Below are 18069 nucleotides of genomic sequence, written 5' to 3'. Positions count from 1 at the left end.
ATGATGGCAGCTTCTCTCTTGGTGCACCTAGTTACATCCTAAGCTGAACTGTAAAGGGACAAGCAGGGCATTACATCCATGCATGGCCCTTGCAGACTTTTCCAGGCCTCTGTTCTCATCTTGTTGACACCATTTTAGACTCAGGCTTGCCTGGGGACCCTTTTGTTTCACAGATGAAAAGCCTTTCATTAATCTCTGCCTAGTCTTTTAAACAAGCTTTGCTTTAACAGCCAGACTCAGACAAACCGAGCCCCGCCTGGAATTCCTCTGCTTGAAGTGGAGTTCCAAAGTACCCATCTATCCACGCATTTATAACGCGCTCATCCCACTAGTCTCTGAGCACCTAAGGGCTCCCTAAAATTCAGGTGGGACTGAACGTCTATGCAGGAAACCAGCTGAGAAGCAGCAGCAAAGACCTCACAGAGATTGCTACACAAATGAGCATGGATGTGTGTGCTGGATGAAAGAGAGAGAGGGGCCAGGATGGAGGAGTGAAGGAGGGAGAGAGATAAAGGAGGAAACCTCTGATTATTTCCTGTGCTGGGCCAGCATGGTGATCAGACAGACAGGATAGGTATGAGTCTCTCCCATCTACAAGGACGTGCTGCAGAAAAGTGGACAGAGAGAGGGAAATAGACCAATCTGTCACCGTCAGCAAGGGGCACTGAAGTCAAGAATGGGGCGCGGAAGGCACAGGAGTCAACCAAGTTCTGCCTCATTGTGCTTTTGGTCATTAGTGTCTTAAAGCCCCTACATAGACCCTCTCCAGCTTACCCCTTGGACTTCATCTCGCATCACGTTCTCCCTAACCTGAACCCTCCAACATGCCAGCTCCACTGCCTTGTTCACTTCCTGCTCCTACTCCCTTCTCCAGGCCTTTTACCAGACAACATTTTGGTTCTATGCAGGGAGATCCTTCCGCATCCTCCAAACCATCACTCTCCTAGTCATTCAAGCCCTAGACTGTGAGCAATGTGGGGCAGAGACCATCCATTTTGAGTCATGTGCAGCAGTGAGCACAATATTTGTGTAACTCATTGATAAAGTGTGGATAGCGTCCCTCTCTAATGGCTGGTACACTTTGAGGATAACAGCCTACTGCTCCTACCAGCTCCAGGAGTGGCTTCTTTAGCTCAGGTGGTAGAGGTCCCTTTCCCTGCAGCACCTTCTGATAGATCTGCCTGTGTCCAATCCCCATGCCGGCCCTTCACGTCTCCATCCACACCACTCTGTCTTTCATCCTGCACACAAATGATCATGCTCATTTTTGTAACGATCTCTGTAAGGCCTTTGCGGCAGCTCCTCAGCTGGTTTCCTGCACAGACGTTCTGTCCCAGCAGGAGATCATCATAATTTTAGGGGCCCTTTAGGTACTCAAATATTCAGTACAAACCTTACTGACGACCGGCATTGAGGGTCTTGACATCTGTGCTTAACAAATAATACTACCACCAGGCCTGGGGGTTACAGTCCTGGGGAAAGCCTGTATCCATACAACATAGTATACCTCAGCTTAGTACCGAAGGCCATATTTCCCTCATAATGACCACCTGGGGCCACCTGACTTAAACACCAGAGGCCTGATTTTCAGAGGCGCCACGTACCCCAACATCCATTAACTAAACCTGGAGCTGTGGGTGCTCAACACCTCTCAACATCAGGCCCTTTCCAGGGCCTGAAAATGGGCCCCCCCATAAAATAGAGGCAGCCACTTCCCCAACCCCCCAGGGTCACAAGTTAGGCCACCTACAATGGAAGCAGCTGAAATGCAGAGGAAAAGCTGGCATCATGGTGTTGAGGGACCAGGTCTGCCCCATGCTTTTCCACCTCCATCAAGCAGCCTTCTCACCCACCCCAGTCCCCCTTGCACACAAGGCAAAAGGCCAGTTACACAAAAAGACAGAGCAGGCCGTAGGGCCTGCCTGTTTATGAGGTTTCCCCTCTGCTATTTTCCAGGTCTCAACTGTGAAAGGAGACTGAGCCCAAGAGGGCATTCCCCCCGCCACCCACACTCTCTACCCAGTCCCACACCCCTGCGCCCAGTGAGCTGCTAATCCCAATGTGCGGGAATATCAAGCGGCTTCCCTCCTCGAACCCCAGGTTGTTTTCCTCCCCCTCCCGGCTGTAAAACCAGACGACAGGGGATTTTCCACCTGACTCTGCACAGGATGGGATCCGCAAAAACCAGCCGAGAAGGAAACTTCCATTCGAGGTGGAACGATGCGACCCAGCTACTGGCAGGGTGGGAAGGAAGATGGGGAGAGATGCCCAGCAAGATGGATGGCAGGCAGCGCTCCTACTCCAGTCTCTGCATTCACCAGCTGACCCGCTTAGCACAATTGAGGGCCTCCACCCACCGCTGAGATCAGAGCTGGCCTTGTTATCTACAGGTGCCCTAAATTGCTGCAGGGCATGTGTTTGAGGGTAGGGGCAAAAGTCATCTCCTTCTCAAGCCCTGCTGCTCACGGGGGACATGGGGCACCATTCGCTTTCCCTCATCCCTGATCCTATCCCCAGAGTTGCGAGTAGGAGTTGCGAGTATGTGTGGCAGTGCCAAGCTGTTGCCTGGGACACTGCAGCGTTGGCATCCCGCAGTGATTTAGCTATGATGACGTAAGTATAGATCTTAGTGGTAAAGGACCCAGCTAGCTAAGCAATCTCCTCTCCCCCTGCGGCAGCTACCGTCAGCTCGGACACGGCAGATAAAAATCCTCATAGGGTACCCCTGGAGATCAGCTTGGTAGATTCGCTAGCTAGCTACACACTTAGATAGAAAGGTATATATGGAGACAAACAGATGGATACTCCAAACACAATATCGCCAAGCTCCTTCTCCGACTACTTGTCTCATGAGCATAAGAAGAAGCCTGCGCCATGTACCCCACAGGATACAGTGTTTAATTGCCAGAGGACAGCATTCTTTATGTGGACTGGCCAGATTTACTGAGATTCCACCAAGCCTCCCATTCTCTTTTTGTCTACTTGCTCTCTGTGTGATCATGTGGCACATAATGGCAGGTCTGACTTGGGGTGGGCGGGTGAGCTGCAGGCTGAGCAGCAAGAAGGGGCAACGGATGAAAAAGCATGGTTATCATTCCTGAACTGCTGTCTATGCTCACCGTTTCTTCATATAGGAGAAACATCTCTCTGGGCCAGATCTTCAGCAGGGGAAACATGACATTGCTCTGTTGAATTCAGCAGAGCTAGGCTGCATGACACCCACTGAGAAGCAGGGCCACGAATTTCAGAAACTTTCTAACTTCTAATTCTTTCCCCCACCCCCTGCACTCCTCTTTCCAGTGGTTTTGACAACACCATCCAGTTCCCAGTGGCCATTCTCTCCCCCGTGAATAGGCTGCCCTTTTTCACAAGGATGGGTGGGTCACACTGGAACTTGAATGGAGATCTCCAGAGAGCTCCTAAGCGCTACAAGAAGTGCTGATGGCGAGTCTGATGAACCAATGCCCCCAGCCCGTGGGGAGAGGACACCGTGCAGATGGAGGTGCCATCTTTCAGAAGAGACATCAAGCCAAGCCTCTGGTCACTTGGGGTCAGTAAAGAGCCAGCAGCAATTGTCATTGTGGCTGGGGGATTAGCCCCGGGCACGCTGGCCAAATTCCAACACGAGCAATTACATTCTGTCTAGCCAAAATCCGCCTTGTGGCTCCAGCTGGATACATTTACTCTTCACTTCCTGCACTAAGCTACTGCCATGCTTCACTCCAGAGGTGGCTGCCTATCAGTGGGGGGAGAGGGGTTAACAAGTGGATATTCATATAAATGATGAATCTACTTTGCAAATCAATTGCAGCCTGTGAATAGGAAGTCCAGCTTGGAACCCCTCTTCGCCCTATAGGTCCTTCCTTCCCTCCTGGAGGCCAAGAAGAACCTTTTGCAGCTCCTGAGGAATTCAGCCAGAGGCAGTAAACCGGGGCATGCAGCGAAGGAAGAGGGGGTGCATGTGTGTGGCAGCTGCTGCCTTCCTGCACGTGGCCAAAGCATGGAGAAGGCGGGAGGGGAGAGGGAAAGGGGGGGAAAGGGACGCGGGAAGCAACAGGGGGAGAACACGTCTTCCTTGGTTGCACAGCTGCCCAGAATGCTTGACCCAAGGGAAGAGCTGTATTTTAACCAAGGTGTCCTTGGGCCTCCCAGAGGGGAAAGGACAGAGAAGCTGAACCCTCTAAAGGCAACGGAGACAAGCAGATTGGGAACCTGGAGCCCAAAAAAGCTAGCAACAAAAACCCAGACGTCCCCACCTGTTAGCATTTAAAAAGAGAAACCACAAAGCCCTGACATCACAAAGCATTAACGAGCAAAGGCTATTACAGGCGGCCTGGTATTTCTGCACAGGAAGTGAGGCCTCAGGAATTCTTAACTCGCAGCTGTGCAGATGGTTTCCTCATAAAGCCCTGAACTGCAAGTGCCTCTGTCCCCGTCGGCTGACCTTTCCCCTCCCGTTCTCCACGCCCCGCCAACGGTGGAGGGGACCGTGAAGCTGCGGCCCCGCGCAGAGGCCTCACTGAGAGTCAGTCGGTCACACCTCCGCCCCGTGGGTCTCAAGGGACGGCGGTCGAGAGCGAACCGGCTACATCATCACCGGAGCGGCGATTAACCCAAATTAGCAAATTGGCGGCTGCCCTTGGAGTCTGTAATTATTGAAATCGGTTGTGGGGGGGAAAGGAAAACATAAAAAACCCAGGCGGGATAGGCCTCACAGTTAGCCGGGATGGAGACGTGTGCAAAGCCAGATACCGCGGCAGCCTGAAACCACAGGCCTTTAAATCATTGTCTTGGCTCCGCTCTCTCCCCACCTTGAGTTTCTTAGTTCTTGTTACTGTCGCCCTGCCAGGTCTCGCTTGAAACTGAACAGAAAAAAATAAAATAAAATAAAGCACAGCAGAACTAGCGTGTTTTGAAAGACCTGTCTCTCCACCAGGCAGGAGGCTGGGGAAGAGAGAGGAGTGCATGCCGGGGTGTGTGAATAAACTCAGACATCTGGAGAACGAAATCGCCTCCGCTGGAGTCTGGTTTCAACGCTACGAATAAACCTCCGGGGAACCTGATGTCCATCCCGCTTCCCCCCTCCCTTGGAACAAAGGAGCCTGGCTTTTTGGCTCGTGATCATACCACGTGCTTTAATGGGGGCTGTTGGTGGTGGATGGAATTAACGCCACTGAACTGTTCGCGGGGAAAGCTTTCACACTTGCAGCAGCTGGGCTGCACAGCTTGGGGGAACTGGCAAAACGGAGCCTTTCACCGGATTCTGCTAGTTCAAATCCACCTCAAGGTGATAGCAACTGATCATCGTTCCATGTATTACCAGGGGGTCTAGAGACAGCTCTATTGTGCCAGGTGCTGTATGTTCCATAGCCCGTCCCCTGAAGATTTTATAGTCTAAATAGACCAGACAACCAACTGTGGGAGAAAGGAAGTATTATTATCCCTATTTAACCGAGGAGGAATGGAGGCACAGAGAAATTAAGGGCCTGAAGCAATGCCCACTGAAGTCAATGGAAAGATTCTCATTGACTTTGGGAGGCACCGGACCAGGCCCTAAGAGACTAAGGCCAGAGCCAGTAATTGAACCCAGATCTGAGTGAGCCCATCTGGCGGTTTCCATGACATGAGTTGACGAGTCTTGGTCTAGATCCCAGAGCTCAAATGCCCATACCTGGCACTGACGACACCCCATGCTGGCACCTCAGCAAAGGGGCCTGGGATTGAGTGGGCCACAAAAAGTGAGCTCCACCTAACCTAATTAGCCCCCCTCCCCTAAACATCTGTGTCCAGCAGCAGGGAGAGTGGAGCTGAGTGAGATTCACCCCTTGTTTCCTGAAGGCCTGGCGTCTACCTGGTCACACCCAAACTTTGTCTAGAAACCAACCCAGAGATGATTCCCCAGCTGTTCTCCTATCCTGCAACTGCCCCAGGATCCTACCCACGCAGGATCCAAGCCAGGGTACTGGTCTCAGTGGGGCCCCGAAGTAGAGGATAATAAGACGAATATTGCTCTGCCTGACTTCCACCCCCACCAAACCCTCAGCCCTGTCCATCCCCCCTCGAAACCGCACTCAGAACGATGGGCCTTTTCTCCTCAGATGTTTGGTCACAGGCATTGATTCCCGCGTGGCTTTCAGTCCATTCTTTTAACCCTTGGCCCCAGGAGGGTCAGCCTCGCTTGGGCAGAAGGATAGGGTTACAGAGCTGCCACTGACCCCACCACCGCCCTTCCACAAGGCCCCTGTGTTGTCGCCAACAGCGTTGCCTCCAATGTAACCCTGCTTGTCAAAGCAAAGCCAAATCCCCATCTCAACCGCTCCACCCCGAGCCTCCATCCAGCTGCCTCCCCTCACCACCCAGGGACGGGAGGAGGAAGGAACACGGGGCTTGAGTGAACAGCGAGGAAAGCTGGAGACGCCATATCTTCCCCAGGCAGATTCCTGCTGCTTCCATGCGGGTCGTGGCTATCCCTGAGTCAGGCGCTGCAGGTGGATCATGCGACCGGGGCAGGGCTTGTACGGCGGAGAACTTACACGCTAGAGAGAGAGCCCCTGCCCAACAACAAGGGCCTCGTTCCACTCTGACTGCAAAGGGGCCTTGAAGTGGAGGGGAAACACTCCCCGAGATGCCTACCACATGGGACTTCTCTGGGTCATGCAGAGGTATTGTTAGGCTCTGGAGCAGCCTTGTTCCCAGCCCACAGAATAGGGAGCAAATCAGGGGCCTGATCAGGATGTCCTGCACGGTGGCTATTCTCTGCTTCCCAGGGGCCCTGGGAAGCAGAGCATAAGTTAGAGCAGCCCCAAGAAGCCCTATATTTTGCTGGGCCTCCGTTTCCCCATCTATAAAACGGGTATAACATTCCTTCCTTTCTCCTCCGCTTTCTGTCTTGTGATTCTCTTCAGGGCAGAGACTGTCTCTTATTATGTCTGTACAGTGCCAAGTACAACAGGGTCCTGATCTCGGCTGGGGCTTTTAATATTTACACTTTAAAACAACAATGTGAAAAGAATGTTAAGGTTGAAAAGTCAAGAACTCAGAATTATGGCCATCCATGCAACCTTAATTTGGCTTCCTTGTGCACCTGCATTAAAACAATCATTACTTACAAGATCACATACTCCCCCCCCCCCCCCGCCCACAAGACCCCTGCCTCAGTCAGGGCACAGGGTAATTTCCCAGGTTTTTTAAAACCTTAAAAACTGGGCAGGGGGAACCATCACATAGGACCATACTGACCCCCTACATAGGTCATCAGCAGGGTGAGCTCTTTATTCACAGCACAGACCTCTGACGCTTGAGCCAACAGAGTAAGGGGGTTTCACAGCTGTTTGCTAGACAGTAGAGGAACGCTGAGACTCAGGAATAAGGGGGCCAGTTCGGGGCAGGGGGAGCATGTCTACCGGTTACAGATCCTCTGTGCCTCTCTGGCTTTTGCCCATCCCAATTCCCAGCCTCTGGCTCCAGCCCCTGTTTCCATTTCCTACCATTTTCCTCTCCTGGTCCTATCCTCCTCCATCCTTTGTTCCTATCCCCTGTTTTAAGTTCCCCCTCTGCTCTTATATCTGTCCCTTCTCCTGGCTCTGGCTCCCAACCCTCTTCCACCCACCATCCTGCATCGCTTTTCCATTCCTCACCCCTCTGCCTTTGAGTCAGGCTGTTTCCTCCTTCCCCTCCTCTGGGCCACCAGGGGATGGTCTCCCAGAGTCTCTGTTCCAGTGCCCAGAAGCAAAACTGGCTTCCGGGTCTCCAGCAGTTGAGAGCAGTAATTGCAGAGAACGTCCTGCTCAAGCCCCTCCACCCCCAAGGCTGCAGCAGGCTCAGTGATACTGTGAGGATGGTGCATGCCGTCTGATCACGCGTAGGAGCTGTGAAGGGACGGAGCGTGCTCAGTGCAGACAGGCTCTTCAGAGAATGCAGCTGCAAAACTCTAACGAGTCTCTACTGAGCATGTGCAAACTGAGACTTTTAGAGACTTCTAACTGGCCAAATTTGGGTGCATTTCATGAGGAAAGCAAAAGGCATCTCCCTGGCATAAAGATACCCCCCCCCCCCCCGCCAAATTTCAATTCCTTGCTCCAAAGCCTGGGGGCGCTGGACTTTCTCAACAAAATGGTTGTAAGAATTTTGATTTTAACATGGGCAAAACGTCATATTTTTCCTTACTTCATTTTTCGAGGTGGCTGAACCGTTTTAGCTGAAACTCTCCAAAATATTTCAGCCTGAGGCAGACACCTCAGACATGGAAAATTTTAGCTTGACCGGTTCAAGTTTGCCAAAGTTATAAGTGACTGAAAACAAAGCCTTATAATGGAATGTGCCAGGCGACCTTAACTTCAGGTGTCCCTGCTTGTGCCCCTGCTAGTATATTTAAAGTAATAAGCTCTCTGGGGGCAGGAAACATCTTTTTGTTCTCTGCTCAGACAGCGCCTACCACCCTGGGGTCCTGACTCATGACTGGGGCTGCTAGATGCTGAGGCCATACGAATAAGACAAACCAATATTATTATAGGGACTGATCTCATGGCTTTTTAAAAGAGCATGCTGCTCTACTGCCCAGTTGGTGGGCACTACCAGCCACAGAGCTGGGAAATACAGGGAGGGGGAAACAGAACTGCCGAACTATCCACAGACTTGGAGCTCCAAGGAAGTCCCCAGGAAATTGGGTGCTTGGGGGTGGGCGTTGGAGGGGATGCTCGGGGTATGAACATATGCACACACACACACACACGCACACACACACCCCCCAGAGCTGCTGTTAAATTATCGGGTCCAGCTCCTCAATGATGTAACGCAGCACAGCGCCCAAGTGGACCTGTGCTCCTTTACAAGAGCTGAGGATCTGGCCCCGATGCTGTCAATTACCCGATTGATTTTCCCAAGCTATTTCTGAATGTCTGAACTTCTCCCCCCACCTTCGAGGAAGAGAACATCTCAGAGCCGTATGGAAGCAGTACAATTTCCCCTTTCATTGCACAGCTGCCGGAGTTTGGCCGGTGTCTCCACGCCCGGCCCCGGCCCAGCCACTACAGCTGGTTCACCTTTCGCACAGACTCAGCAACTTCCCATCCCCCCTCCCCCCCCAGCGCCGTTCTGGAGAAAATGGGTTATTTATGAGGGGCCAGAGGCAGGAAGAAGGGGGCCTGCAAAATATTACAGGGAAGAAATTCCTCGTGGGTGGAATGTGTGCAGGATAAATGAGGCTTTTTATGCCTCTTTTGTACGATCTTGGAAACGGTGGCTTTCTTGCACCAGGGAGCAAAACCATAACAGCCGCTGCTGGAAATGGAGCTCTCTCCTCCCCCTTCCCCACCTCTCCCTAGCTCCCCTGGTTCACGTGTGTTACCAGCTTGTCTGGCGTATTCCTTTTCTGATCCCGTCTACACTTATGGCTAAATCCACTTGATTCCCCTCGTGTTGCCATTTACACCAGTGCAAAGGGAGCAGCGTTTCACACAAAGTGGAAGGCAATAGGGAAGCAGCTAGATCCCCTTAGGGTCGAGTTCATTGAGCCCGTCATTGGGCAGAGAGGAAGATGGGGAGGGGTGTCTCTTCATGGACCGGGGAGGGGGAATCCTGTTCCCAAGGCTGCAGAGATGCTCGTCTAGCATCAGGCTTGCTGGCTTTAACCTCCCTCTCTCTGCTAGGTCTTTGTGTGCATGGCTCTAAGCAATGGCTCTTCAGCCCCACCCAATATCTCCTCTGGGCAGAGTTTCAGCCCGTGCGAGCCCCCCAAATCCTGCTGCTCCTGTGGAAGAGGGGAAGGATTTACTCCCCGGCCTAGGAGCTGTTGCAGGACCATAAAACCCATGATACAGGCAGTTGCCACATTCGTCCTTGTAGTGGTTAAGGCAACCACGTGCCAACATTCTTCCTGACCGGCCCATCCATGCAATGACATCCGGGCCTTCTGGGACGCCTGAAGCATCTCTCCCATGATGCCCGGCATTATTGCTGGGGAGCAGTGGCTTTGGGGTAATTTCCAAAGGGGAAGCATTGCCTTCTGGGATGGGGTTCAGAGGACGAGATGAACTAACGGAGCTCTGCAATGCTTGCGGCATCCCATCCGCAAGGGGATGAGACCATTGGGCACTGAGTTAAACTCATCCCAGCCCTCGCACCCAGCTGGGACGACCAACAGGTGCCAAATGCCTGGGATGGATGGGTGTTATGTGTGGACACTGCAAGCCCCAGCCGTTCCAAGCACTGGTTTTCTGCAACCCCCATAGATGGAGGGCCAGAGTCTCAGCCCCACTGTGGCAAACTGCATGGATTTCAGTGAAGTCACTCTGGGTTTACCTGGGTGTAATCTGGCTCAGGCTTTGAGTAGGTACTACTGCCCGGCATCCCGTCTGGCAGGCAGGTTCACAACTCTGAGATGCGAGGTGCATGGTCAAAAGTTCCCCCGTGTTTGTGCTCACTCGTCCCCACAGAGACACCTCCATCCCACTTGAGGGGTGGGGTCAGGCTGAGAGGCCGGGGGCAGGTGTGTGCAGACAGCAGACACAAGGTGAGGGAATCACAGGGAGGTTAAGGCAGGAAGCGAGAGCAGCTGGGAGCGGAGAGGATGGATGGAGGCCGTTGGGGTGGTGGGGAGCTCAGTAAGTCTCCACTCTGCTGTGCACCGTTTCCTTTCCCTGCTGGCAGGCACCATCGCTCACTTCACAGCCACCCTGCCCAGCTCACCCTCCAGCCAGCAGGCAGGGGAGGGGCTCAGCTGGTGGGTGGGGACGGGGAGCAGAGCTGCTACTCACTGATGGGGTGCCCAGCCCCTGCTCTCAGGGGCATTGCTGCCCCGGAGCTCTGGAATCAAAGCCCTGGAATGTCACACAAGGTCCAGAAAGTAACGGGAGCCCTGTAGATTGCGGGCATCCCGGCAGCACCAGCTACCCTCCCAGGGGCACTTCACCCCTGTGCCGGTGCAGGAGCAGAGAGAGGGCACCTTGCCTCTTCCCTGCTCAGCAGCTGCCAGCCCTTCTCACAGGCTAAAGCAGACCCCTTACTTGAGCGCCTGCTCCAAAAGTCCTTGTGGGACACGCCCGCCATGCCTCTCCTTTGCTCTGCCCCCATCCTGATATGCAGAGGTGGATTAGGGTTTTGTGGGGCACTGCGCTAGAGCAAGTAGGGCCCCTCCCCACCCCTTCCGCCTGCAGTCCCCCCTGCCCCGGCCGCTCCTGCCAGGGAAATGGGGTCAGGGCGCGGAGGCTTGCCCTCGTTCTGCCCACCCGGCGCTCCTGCCAGGGAGCAGGGGCAGGAGCGCCGGGTGGGCAGAGCAGGGAAGGGCACTGGGGTGCCCATTTTTCTGAGGGCCTCCAGTTGGCTGGGGCCCCTGGGCACAGGCCCTGTTAGCCCAGTGGCTCATCCACCATCTCCTGCCTCCGGGGCTGCTGCAGGGGTGCCCCAGAGACGGCCGAGGGGTTGAGTTCGGGTTTAGGTCGTGGATCTGGGTTAGGGCCCGAGGTGTGGGGTGGGAGGAAGGGACTGAGCTGGACTTAGCATCTTAGCTACAAGCCTCTCTGAGTTATTCTTCGCTTGTTTCTGACGCCACCCTCGATTCTGGTCCCTTGTTCGTGGCAGCTCTTTCTTGCTGTCTCTGTCCCAGGACTTGGAAAAGGAACTGGCTCAAAGCACCCTGTTGATTTTTTGGAGGGCAGGTGGGGGAGGGGCTGACTGTGGGATTTCCATCCTAACCCAGTGGGCAGCAGATGACATGGGAATGATGCCCCTGTGAGACGCTGCCGAACCGCTCACACTAAGAGGCCCTTTCACCCTGGAGAGGGGGATGTGGTCTGACCCTATTTTGTGGAGCAGCAACAGGTGTGGAAACAAGCTGCCTGTCACTCAGCACTGCTCGCTCTCACACACACACACACACACACACAAAAGAGGGTGGGGTGGGAAATCCTCCATTGAGGTGAGCAGCCATGGAAAGAAAAATCCCAGGGACTGTCCCATTGGCAATCCAGCTGAGCAGCGGGCCAAGTGGGAGAGGAAGAGGGGGCAGGCAATGGGACCTTCATGCCTGGGGGTGGGGGGAGATTATCCTACTGCAGGGGTTCTCGCATATGCCTCTGAAGCATCCGGAGCTGGAGATACTGGGCTGGATGGACCAAGGGTCTGATCCAGTCTGGTAGTGCCCAGGTTCCTTTGAAGGTGCAACTAAGCCCCCTTGACACTGACACGGGCTGTTTTAGATCTGCTGGCACCTGGCCACCACGGTGTAATTTACATGCCAGAGAGGCAGGAGCACAAAGTTGAAGAAGGCTGTGCAGGAGTGGGGGTGGAGGGGCTATTGCTAGCATCTTTCCTTGCTATGCTCCTCTTCTCTGGCCCCTTGGCAATTGAGTTACACTCGCTTGGGCGCTCTGACTCTGGGCACCCGCTCCTCATCTGGTGTCAATCAGCACAGCGTCGTACAAATCAGTGGAGCTACGCCAGCTTACACCCACGGAGGATTTAGCCTGGTAAGCCAGATTCAGAGGTGATGTGTAGTTGGGGGGTGTGAGGTAGACGTTCGTAAGTGTCCTGGCTATCATGGCTTTCCTGGTGCACACACGCACTGAAGGGCTCGGTAGGAGGTGTAGGCCACACCAACTCTGACTCCCTTTAGATCTACTCAGACTCCCTTCTGGTTTTGGTTGATCACCTGCGAGAGGAGCGTTAAGCATACATGGACCATTCAGGCCTTGGCACTTGTCGGGAGTCTCTGCAGAGAGGCCATCTTTGGTGGCGTTTACTGTGGCATGGACCCACGGGCACCAGACAGACGATAACCCCTCTGTATCACTGGGCTGGATCTGGGCTGGTGATTTAGCTCAGAAGGATTCTGCACCCCAACCCTATTAGCCAGCTCAACCCCACCCCTATTCCTTTCCTCAGTGTCCACGGACCCGGGGCAATGCTGAAGCGAGAAGGGAAAAGCCAGGCATCAGATGACCCTTGAGTTCACACCATCACAGAAAGGCTGGGGGCTCTTGGACTGACAGAGGCAGACACCGGGGTTATCTCAGGGCAAAACAATTGAGCTGTCTCCAGTCTCCTGGGAAACGGGGCCGTCCATCTTTTTAATGCATCTCCACGCAAAGTCGGGCCATTCTAGTGCAGCGGAGGAAGTGCCTCGGTGGGGTTTACACAGCGGCGGGATGAAAATCTGGGCCTCTCTGGCACGACTCCAGCCCCAGCCTGTGCTGCTGAGCACCTCGTGTGGGGGTGGGAGGTGCCTGAAGCCCTCGAATGGGACTGAATGCCAAGGGGCTGCCTCAACCCTTTGCCAGATGGAGAGGCAAAGGGTGCGGGTGGGGGTGGTTCCCCTCTGTTGCTGGGCTGAACACGGCATTGGTCCATGCTCAGGCTGATGATCCCGCTCCCGTTAGTCTCTAAGGTGCCACAAGGACTCCTCATTATTATTACTAAGAATGACTCCCCCCCGACACACACACATTTGCACCCCATTGTACCCTAGTGCTAACCGCTACAAGCTGGAATTGCTGCTGGAAAAGTGAAACAATCCCAGCTACGGCCCCCTTGGGCCAGTGAGATACATCTGCCGAGGGGGACAGAGGATCCGAACCATTTGCTGCTGCCTCTGGGCTCCCGCAGGCTGCTCTCCTGCACTGGGCCTGCAAATGAAAAGCAGCTGGGGAAGGTTTCTCTTGTACCTCTTGCATCTCTAGTTGCCTCAGTATCTGGAGGCCGGGGGCGCGGGTTTGGGAATAACAAAGAGGCTATTGAGAGGGGGCTGGGAGCGCTTCAGGGAAGGAGAGCTTGTTTCAAGGATGAATGAGATGTTCTCTCTGGATCAATTTGTCTGCTCTCATGGTGTTGATACCATCAGCATCTGCTGCAAACACATGGCAGCGCCCCCATCAAAATCAATCACCCCTAATTGGCAGGGCCCACTCTAAAGAACACGCAGGGGCCCATCTCTCCTCGGCCTCACAGGGGCAGCCCCCCCATCTAGCTGCTTATCTGGCACCCATCACCATCATATTTGAGCACCTCACAAACACAGACAGGTCTACCTGCACAACATCTCCGTGACGTAGGTCAAAATTGCCAAGCCCATTTTACAGCGGGGGAAACCGAGGCAAAGCCAGTTTAAGTGACTTGCTCAAGGACACAAAGGAAGCCTGCAGCAAAGCTGGTAATTGAAACCAGGTACCTTGGATCCCAGCTGAGTGTTGTAACCGCAAGACCTTCTTGGCACACTTCACAACAGCTGGCTGAATAATACCTGTAATTTTCCATGGCTATTCAACTGGATTTTTTCATGCTGTCACTTCATCTGTGCTCACACTCCCTTGTGCTTCCCGCAAGCTGAGTTTTCCTGGCATGGGCTTCTGAATCCTCCAATCAGGGCGACAGAAACGTCACGGCCTGACTTAGGTAGCCAATCAGAACTGAGCAGAACAGAGCCGATCCCGAAAGAGAACGTGCTCAACCCAAAGCGCACCATGAATTACCCCACTCGCTGCCCCTGTGGCCCCCCACCAGGGGCACTCACATCCGGCCAGCCCAGGGCCACAGCAAGTTGGATGAGGTTTCAAAGTGGGCAGAGCTACTCAACCTTAAAGAATGGAGAGACGGGCAGGGCAACATGACTTTGCTTCTTTGCAAATAAGGCTGGTGAGGGGAAAATGGCATTGGGGGAAAAAATGGGAAAGAAATGAAAAAAGAACTTGTGATTTTTTGTGGAAATAATATTGGGGGGGGTTCAATTTTAGGGGAATTTGGGGTTTCCTCCCCCTTGTACAAAAAAGCACACATTTCGAATGATAGGAAAATAGTCTGTGAAAAATTTTGTATATCCAAAAAGCCATAGTTTAGTCAAAAAACCCCAAAACCTTTTTTGCCCTCCCCCAGCATTTTGACCTGCTCTATTTGCAAATTTAAACCAGGATGGTTCAGATCTGGGCTTCATTCTAGCTGAACATTTTGAGGAAGCAGGTTGGATAAACCTGATGGTTTTGTCTCATTTTGGGATGGGGGGGCCCCCCTCAAAAGAATGGGGCTAGGAAGAGACTCCTCAATATTCCTACCTAGGGCCAGCGCTGTGGCTTGGAGTATGGGAAGTTAACATCCCTTTAATCCCTAGCCCCATCCTTCTCTTCACAACACACTCGAAGAGCTGCCCTATGAAGTGTGAGTATGTGACTGCATATTTGAGACTGTTTGTATGAGTGTAAACATGGGAACCTCGGACGTGTGTATATGAGAGTGTGTGATTGTGTGTTCGCTTGTGCATATGTGAGGGTGAGGTGTGTGGAAGTGATTGTGTGTGTGTGACTGTGAAGCTGTGTGGTGGGTGTGATTGAGCTTGTAGCGTAGGGATGGGCAAACTTTTTGGCCCGAGGGCCACATCGTCGTATGAAAATTGTAGGGCGGGCCATGAATGCTCACGAAATTGGGGTTGGGGCACAGGGGGGTGAGGGCTCTGGCTGGGGGTGGGGCTCTGGGGGGGGGCCAGAAATGAAGAGTTCAGGGTGCGGGAGGGGGCTCCAGGCTGGGGCAGGGGGTTGGGGCACAGAAGGGGGTCAGGGTTGCAGGCTCCAGGTGGCGCTTATCTGAAGCAACTCCTGGAAGCAGCAGCATGTCCCCCCTCTGGCTCCTATGCAGAGGTGCGGCCAGGAGGCTCTGCATGCTGCCCCTTCCACAGGCACCGCCCCTGCAGCTCCCATTAGCTGCAGTTCCTCGCCAATGTGAGCTGTGGGGGCGGCACTTGGGGACGGGGCAGTGCACACAGCCCCCTGGCTGCCCCTAAGCGTAGGAGCCGGAGGGGGGACATGCTGCTGCTTCCGGGAGCCTTGGCAAGCACACGTGAAGCAGCCTCCAACCCCACTCCCCGGCAGGAGCTTGAGGGCTGGTTTAAACTGGCTGGAGGGCTGTAGTTTGCCCACCCCTGTTGTAGAGTGTGTGTGTATTCTGTGTGCATATGTATATGGGTGGTGTGTGTGCGTATGAGTGTGAGAATGTGTGTTGCGTGTGTATTTGCACATGCCAGTGTGTGCATGCATGTGAGCTATTATGTTAGGCATTAGAGTGTGCAGTGTGTGTGTGTGCATTAGTTTATGTGCTGTGTGTTTGTGTGAATATTTATAGTGAATCGGAGTGTGTGTGTGTGTGTGTGTTGTGGGTGTAGTGAATGTCTATGTGTGTGGAGAATGTCTGTCTGGGTGTGTGAACCCTAATTTAGGGCAGCATTTGCCCGCAAAAGGAACCAAGCTCCACAGGACTGGGGTGCCAAGGGGCAGACAATTAAGCCCGGCAGACAGCAGAGCTCTGGGATAATGGGAACTGACAATTAGAGACATTTAATCAGCCAGTGTGAAGCCAAGCGAGGCTCCGTCACCGAACAAGTGTGCACCAAACTTGAACCCGTCCGGAGCGCCAAGGCCCCTGCTTCATGGATAATTAGAGGGACCAAACTTGTCTCTTTACAGGGATCTTGGCTTGAACTTTTCACCTTCTTCACACACCAAGTGCTGGTTGTCGAGGTGTGAGTTCTGAACAAAAGCCGGGAGTCAATATGGGGCTGCAGTCCAAGCAGGCGAGGACCAATGGAGCACAGGCAGGGAACAGATCTCTTCAGCCCCTACGGTACATGCCTCTCCAGGCTGCAGTGGCATCTGGACATGGGGGGTGATTTTGAGAGCTCAGTTGTGCAGTCCCAGAGAGCAGGTGGAGACGAATGAAAGGTGACTAAAGCTAGCGTGGCTGCAGTTATCCCGGTGTAACAGTGCTTTATACCCGTATCGCTATCTTGCTAACAGAAGGCAAATAACTACACTGCTATCAGGCATCTTTATACCGGTATAATTGTGTTCACACTAGGGGCTGTAGTGGTAGAACTAGATCAGTAAAAAAAAAAAAAACACAGCACTAATCCACATTGGCATTACGATACAAAACCTGTGTGTAAACCAGGCCTTAGTGACGCTGCACCTTCCTCTGTCTGTGTTTCTAACAGGCCCCTCACCGTAATGTCTAGGGGTGAGATTTTCCAAGGTGCCCAAGTAATTTAGGAGCACAGGCCCACTGATTTCCAATGGTGTGTGCTCCTAAACCACCTGGGTGCTTTGCATCGTTCCATAGATTTTAAGTCCCGAAGAGACCATCGGATCATCACACTGGTTTCTATCCCATCAGTCTCATGATTCTGAGCTCCCAGCCTAGGTGTCTAGCGTCCAGCCACCCAGTTTAAGATAAAAGAGACAATATGAAGTGAGGTTGTTTCAAGGATCAAACAGCCCCTTGGGGATGCTTAAATCAGAACTTCTCCCTCCCTAGCTAACCGACCTCCACTTTCCTCCCTTGTACCGCCTAACCCTCCTCCCCACAGTTAGAGGTAGTCCAGATTTTTCAGCTGAAAAACTCCAGTGGTTTCACTGAAATTTTCTGTGGGGAAACAGTGATGGAATGTTTCAGTTTTCGGCTCAGGAGAATCAAAATGGACAAATCTTGTTTTGAGCGAAACATCAATTTGAAAGGAAAATTTTCATTTCTCAAACGTGGCTTCAAAAGAAAATATTTTGTTTCAATGTGTCAAAATAATTTCATTCCCATGGAAAAACGCAGAATTTCCCTGGTCTGACGTTCCCCACTGGGAATTTGGGGGATTTTTTTCATTTCGCAAAAAGTTTTTCATGTTCAATTTTCTGCTCCAACATGAAACAGAAATTAATCTGAGATGCTGAGATTTCCCATGAAAGGAAAATTTCATTTTTCAAACAGCTCTGCCTTTCCTTGCTTGTCTTTCCTATTAACTACCCCTCTCCCGCTTTCCTCCTCATCCCTTAAACTGCTAACGTGGTTATTTGTGAGTGTGATTATGGAGCTGTCAGCCTGTGTCTGGGACCATATGAGAATGTGTGGTGTGGTGCATCTATGTTATGTGTGTGTCTATGTTGTGTGTGTGTGCTGTACGGGTGGTATGTGCAAGTAACCGTGTGACTAATGTGGTGTGTGTTACATAAGTTTGTTAGTGGTGCTTATGTGTCTGGTGTGTGTATGTGTGAGTGTAAATGTATGATTGTGCAAGTATGTATATGGTTGTGTGTGTGTATCGGGAGG

Source organism: Natator depressus, chromosome 25 (genome assembly GCF_965152275.1).
Source record: "Natator depressus isolate rNatDep1 chromosome 25, rNatDep2.hap1, whole genome shotgun sequence".
Lineage (NCBI taxonomy): Eukaryota > Metazoa > Chordata > Testudines > Cheloniidae > Natator > Natator depressus.
The sequence above is the reverse complement of the archived record's forward strand: the minus strand, read 5'-3'. Positions refer to the sequence as shown.